At 38.3% G+C, this 6,039-nt stretch overlaps 1 pseudogene; it reads left to right on the top strand.

The window, feature by feature from the left end:
* The first annotated feature begins 4,743 nt into the window (after positions 1-4,743).
* LOC109437424 (translationally-controlled tumor protein-like) lies at positions 4,744-5,248 on the top strand (annotated as a pseudogene).
* The last annotated feature ends 791 nt before the right edge of the window (positions 5,249-6,039 follow it).

Genomic DNA, 6,039 nt, shown 5'->3' on the forward strand with positions numbered 1-6,039 from the left:
CATAGGTACTAAACTTATGGACTGTGGGTTCAAACAGCACTTTATGAATTTGACTTCAAAGGCAAGGGAAGTAAAAGCTAAAATAAATGAATGGGACTACGTAAAACTTAAAAGCTTCTGCACAACAAAAGAAACCTTCGAGAAAGTAAAGAGGCCAACAACTGCATGGGAGGTTTTTGCAAACAGTGACTAGATAAGGGGCTAATATCCAGAATATACAAGGAACTCATGCAACTCAACAACAAAAAAACAAACAACCCAATTGAAAAATGGGCAGAGGACTTGAAGAGACATTTCTCCAAAGAGGACATACAAATGGCAACTAGACATATGAAAAAATGCACAACATCACTAATCATCAGAGAAATGCAAATCAAAACCACAATGAGATATCACCTCACCCCAGTTAGAATGGCTATCATCAACAAGACAAATAGTAACAAGTGTTGGAGAGGCTGTGGAGAAAAAGGAACCCTCATACACTGTTGGTGGGAATGCAGTCTGGTGCAGCCGTTAAGGAAGGCAGTGTGGAGGTTCCTCAAAAAATTACGAATAGAATTACAATATGACCCAGCAATCCCTCTCCTGGGTATCTACCCAAAAAATCTGAAAACATTTAGAGAAAAAGACACGTGTGCTCCAATGTTCATTGCAGCTTTGTTTACGGTGGCCAAGACATGGAAACAACCAAAATGTCCTTCGATAGATGAATGGATAAAGAAGTTGTGGTATATATACACAATGGAATACTATTCGGTGGTAAGAAAAGATGATATAGGAACACTTGTGACAACATGGATGGATCTTGAGAGTGTAATGCTGAGCAAAATAAGTCAGACAGAAAAAGCAGAGAACCATGTGATTTCACTGATATGTGGTATATAAACCAAAAACAACAAAAGAACAAGACAAACAAATGAGAAACAGAAACTCATAGACACAGACAGTAGTTTAGGGGTTACCAGAGGGTAAAGGGGGTGGGGGTGGGAAATGAGTGTAAGGGGGATCAAATATATGGTGATGGAAAGAGAATTGACTCTGGGTGGTGAACACACAATGGGATTTATAGATGATGTAATACAGAATTGTACACCTGAAATCTATATAATTTTACTAACAATTGTCACCCCAATAAATTTAATTAAAAAAACAACAACAAGCAAACAAAAAGGAGACTTGGGGAGGGGACTTAAGATTTGTTGTTTCTTCTGCATGAAATGCTGTTTCTTAGAGACTTCCATGCCTGCAACAATAACCATGGAGACCCCTCTTTTACTGTTTTATTTCTTCATGGTACTTATCACTACCTGAAATTATCTCATTTATTCCTTTGTTTATTATTTGTCTATTTCCACCCACTGGAATAAATTCCCCTTGAGAACAGCAACTTGCCTTTCTTTGTTCATTCCTGTATCCTCAGTTCCTTGAACAGGGCCAGGAACATAGAAGATGCTCAATAAATACCTGCATAATAAATTAAATAACAATGCATGGCTTGTTATTTAATTTATTATGCAGGTATTTAATAACAGAGATGCTTGAGTGGCAGGTTAAAAAGTTTGGCATTTAAGATTTTCCCAGGAAAAGCAATAAAAATGCTAGAAAAGAAAATGAAATGGGGATTAATAGGGAAACACACCTACAGTTTTATTTTCTTCATGTTTATTATCTCAGGCATGAGAAGCTCTATGGAAGAGTATTTCAGGCAAAAGGAACAACAAATATTAAAGCCCCAAACCTTTTCTTGGTTAGAATACCTAGTGTCTTACCACAAAATGTTTCTAAGGAAAAATACACAGAGAAGGCTGGCTGAGTATCAATAAAAGTGGTACTGTAAATTGTGATACTTATACAGATGAGAGTTTATAATGACTGCTACTTTTTGTGTGTGGTAGATGTGCCCACCAAACCTCCCTCCATAGAAGGCCTTGCCAACCAGCTACAGGGAGTGTCAGCCTCCAGCCATCAGCTTCCTCAGGGTCTACCGCAGCTACAAAGAGACACCTAGCCTGCTATCACCCCCTTACTGGGGCAGCCTATATCTAGTGACTTAGCAAGGCAGGGTTATAAAGGTGTGACCATTTTAGACTAAAGGAGCACACAGGGACCCTCAGATAGGCAATGCTCTTTCCTTATTTCCCTCCAGAGTTGGCCAAAGCTTTGTCTGCTCTGTAATGTAATTTGACTTTTTCCCCTGCTTAATTCTGCTCCCTGCCCCTTCCTTTCACAGGTGTTGATCCCTAATGTACATCTCGTACCCCAAACTCTGTCTCCAACTGCTTTACTATATAACAGATTGTTTTACATACTGTCCTCAAAACAATCTTACAAGGTAGAGATTATTATCTTCACTGCACAAAAGAGGAAACTGAGGCTTAGGGAGGATAAATAACTTACCCAAGTTTACACATCTAGGAAGAGCCACGCCTAGAGAAAGCAATTTTGGACAGGAAAATTGTTCCCCCATTCACCATTCCCTTCCACAGCCTACCTCCATGCTGGTTTGATTACCAAAATTCATGCTGCCATTGGCCAAAAGTCTCAACCTAAATTTACCTCTGCAAGATACACAAGATCCAGAGAGTTGTTGTCACTGTTACTTTCTCAGTTACAAGTCAAATGTGCTCACCTGGGGTAATTCTTCCATTTTGATTTAGGCTGGCTAAGTTCCCCAGCAAACCTAGCTCTTAGTACAATGGCTAAATCCATCTTTAAGACCCTTAAACTATGCCATTTAACAAACCATGGCCTGGAGGTTCTGCATTTGTCACTCCTCATAAGACAGCTGGTTAACACTACTAGCTGCAGAACATGGAACCCTCTCCCAGCAGAAATGGCAACTGAGCAACCACTGCCAAAGAAGGAAGGGACATTGCAGTCCCTCCCTGTGGATGTTGTTTTTCTCAATCAAGAATATTGTAATGATGTAATACGGAATTGTACACCTGAAATCTATGTAATTTTACTAACAATTGTCACCCCAATAAATTTAAATAAAATAAATTTTAAAAAAGAATATTGTAATGGACTGTACTGGTATTACCAGAAAATGTCTGAAGAGATGACTGTAAATTCAAATTATGTGAGAGGTGCCAGAAATAATAATAGAATCATCTTGGATATATATTTAGAAATGCCGAGGATGTTCAAGACTGATGAAAAACAGCATATGTATTAAAGTTTCAGGGATTGATACTCCTACAGTAACAACAGTGTGTGAAGCAAAGGAAGGTAGAGGAGAACCACTAAAGTCCTTCTTGATTGTGAATTACTTTTTCTGGTGGGTTTGTTGCGGTTGTTGCTATTGTTTATAAAATGAAATTGATATTAGGTACAGCCAGTAGAAGCATTAACATGGTGTGGGAGAAGTAATTCTTGGCATAGGTTTACTTCGTTCTTAATTATGAGAGCCATTTTTTTCAGTCAAAATGCATGCATTTCACTTCTTTTTGGAACACAGGATTTCTTTCATAAAACTACTTTTAGAAAACTTTGCTGAAACACAACTCTTCTAAGGTGTGGGGATCCATGGTCTTCTGAAAGGAAAGGCAGAGGCAGAGGAACATAGCCTGAGTTATTTTGCTTACAGCCTAACAGAAGAGGCTTCAGCTCTACATTGGACCATTCCCCAGGTGACTCCTACAGTTTTCCTGAGATGAATTAAACCACTTAATTAGTGTTCCAGTTGCATCTTAAGCCTTTAAAAGCTCAACAAAAACATAACCAATATTGTGCATATAAGATATGCATTAAAATAAAAAGGGCAAACTTAATAAACTAGCTGTAAATAGCCCCAAAATGAGTTCCTTTGGGATGGGAACTTAGTCTCATTCATAATTGTATCCACCTCAGATATTAACATATGCCTGGCGCACTGTATGTACCTGATTGAATTTCTTGAATTCAAAAGGGTATGTAAACCAAGTTGAAAGATTTAATGAAGTCAATCCATTGTAAGATATTTAACCAAGCAAGTTACATCCTGACTATACCTAGGGCACCAAGCTGTTGATCTCATGTGGCTCTCTGAATTTGAGAACTAAGGCCACCCACTTTTTCCCATTAACAGAAAGGGCAACTACTTCAAACACTATTGTCTACCTTTTCCCTATTACAGGGGTTTTAATGCAAAGGGCTTTTAATACAAAATTTTCTAAAGGGCAGAAATCGTGTTTTCTGTCAACAACTAACTTAAAATGATCAAATTCTGTGTGTAATCACATGGTCTAAAATGGTTCAAGTAATTTTTTTTTTCTAATCCAGAAATGGCTGTAGAAATTTTTGTCATACAACAAACTGTTCTGCTGAACTGCTTTTTCAGAAAATGTAATTTATCAAAAATTGGTTACCAACAAATATATCCCAATGTTGTCTCTCCAATCATTCCTACTTTTGTCTTGAGGGTTCTGCTTTTAATGAAATTTTTACAAGACATAAATTTTGACTGGAAACATGTTTCATGATAACATAGAGTTACCCTTCTGGATACAATAGAAAAACAAATGGGGTTAGTTCTTAAAATTTGGTCCAGTATCCTTTGGAAGGTTAAAGAATTCTGGGCTACTGATGTAGGGGAGGTTCTGCACTATAATCAGGTGCTGGAGACTATTAAATATGTATGTCCTTCAGAAAAAGGAGCCCTCGCTTTTCGTTCCCCCTATTCCCAAGCACCACTCAGGCTGCATCACGTGCTCTGAGCTCCTGCTAAGCCAGCACCAGCGTTGTCTCCTTCCAGCCACGATCATGATCCTCTACTGGGACCTCATCAGCCATGATGAGATGTTCTCTGACATCTACAAGATCCGGAAGACCATGGACTGGCTACGCCTGGAGGTGGAGGGGAGGATGGTCAGCAGGACAGAGGGTGACATTGATGACTTGCTCATTGGTGGAAATGCCTCCGAGGATAAAGGTACAGAAAGCACAGCAGTCACTGGTGTTGCTATTGTCATGAACCATCATTTGCAGGAAACTAACTTCACAAAAGAAGCGTACAAGAAGTACATCAAAAATTACATGAAATCAATCAAAGGGAAACTTGAAGAACAGAGACCAGAAAAAGTAACACCATTTATGACAGGGGCTGCAGAATAAATCAAGCACACCCTTGCTAATTTGAAAAACTATCAGTTCTTTATTGGTGAAACACGAATCGAGATGGCATGGTTGCTCTGTTGGACTACCATGAGGATGGTGTGACCCCATATATGTTTCCTTTAAGGATGGTTTAGAAATAGAAAAATGTTAACAAAATTGGTTGTTGGGATCCATCACCTGTCATCATCATAACTGACTGCTGCTTTTCATTCATACACCAAGAATAGGACAGATGAGACTGATGCTACCTTGAACTCTTCATTTGTTTTGACATTGATTTACTTGGATCAGAAGCATTGTTTTTAAGGAAAAACATGTCATGTAGGTTGTCTAGAAATAAAACACATTTAAACTCAAAAAAAAGGAACCTTCATACATTGCTGCTAGGAATATAAATTGGTACAGCCACTGTGGGAAACATTATGGAGCGTCCTCAAAATATTAAGAATAGAGATACCATATGACCCAGCAATCCTTCTTCTGGGTATCTACCTGAAAAATCTGAAAACATTTATCCATAAAGATATATGTACTCCTATGTTCATTGTAGCATTATTCACAGTGGCCAATACATGGAAACAACTGAAGTGTCCTTCAGTAGATGATTGGATAAAGAAGATGTGGTACATATCTGTAATAGAATACTATTCAGCCATAAGAAAAGATGAAATACTGCGATTTGCAACAACATGGATGGATTAGAGAATATCATGTTAAGTGAAATAAGTCAGATGGAAAAAGTTGAGAACCATATGATTTCACACATATGTGGGATATAAAACTGAAAGCAACAAATGAACAAATGAGACAAACAAACAAAAACTCATAGACACAGACAAGAGTATGGTAGTTACCAGAGTGGGGGAGGTAGAAGAAGGTAAATGGGGCCAAATATATGGTGAGAGAAGGAAACTTGACTTTGGGTGGTGAACACACAATGCT

The sequence above is a fragment of the Rhinolophus sinicus genome, chromosome 18 (assembly GCF_057876585.1).
Source record: "Rhinolophus sinicus isolate RSI-liver-muscle chromosome 18, RSI-T2T, whole genome shotgun sequence".
Classification (NCBI taxonomy): domain Eukaryota; kingdom Metazoa; phylum Chordata; class Mammalia; order Chiroptera; family Rhinolophidae; genus Rhinolophus; species Rhinolophus sinicus.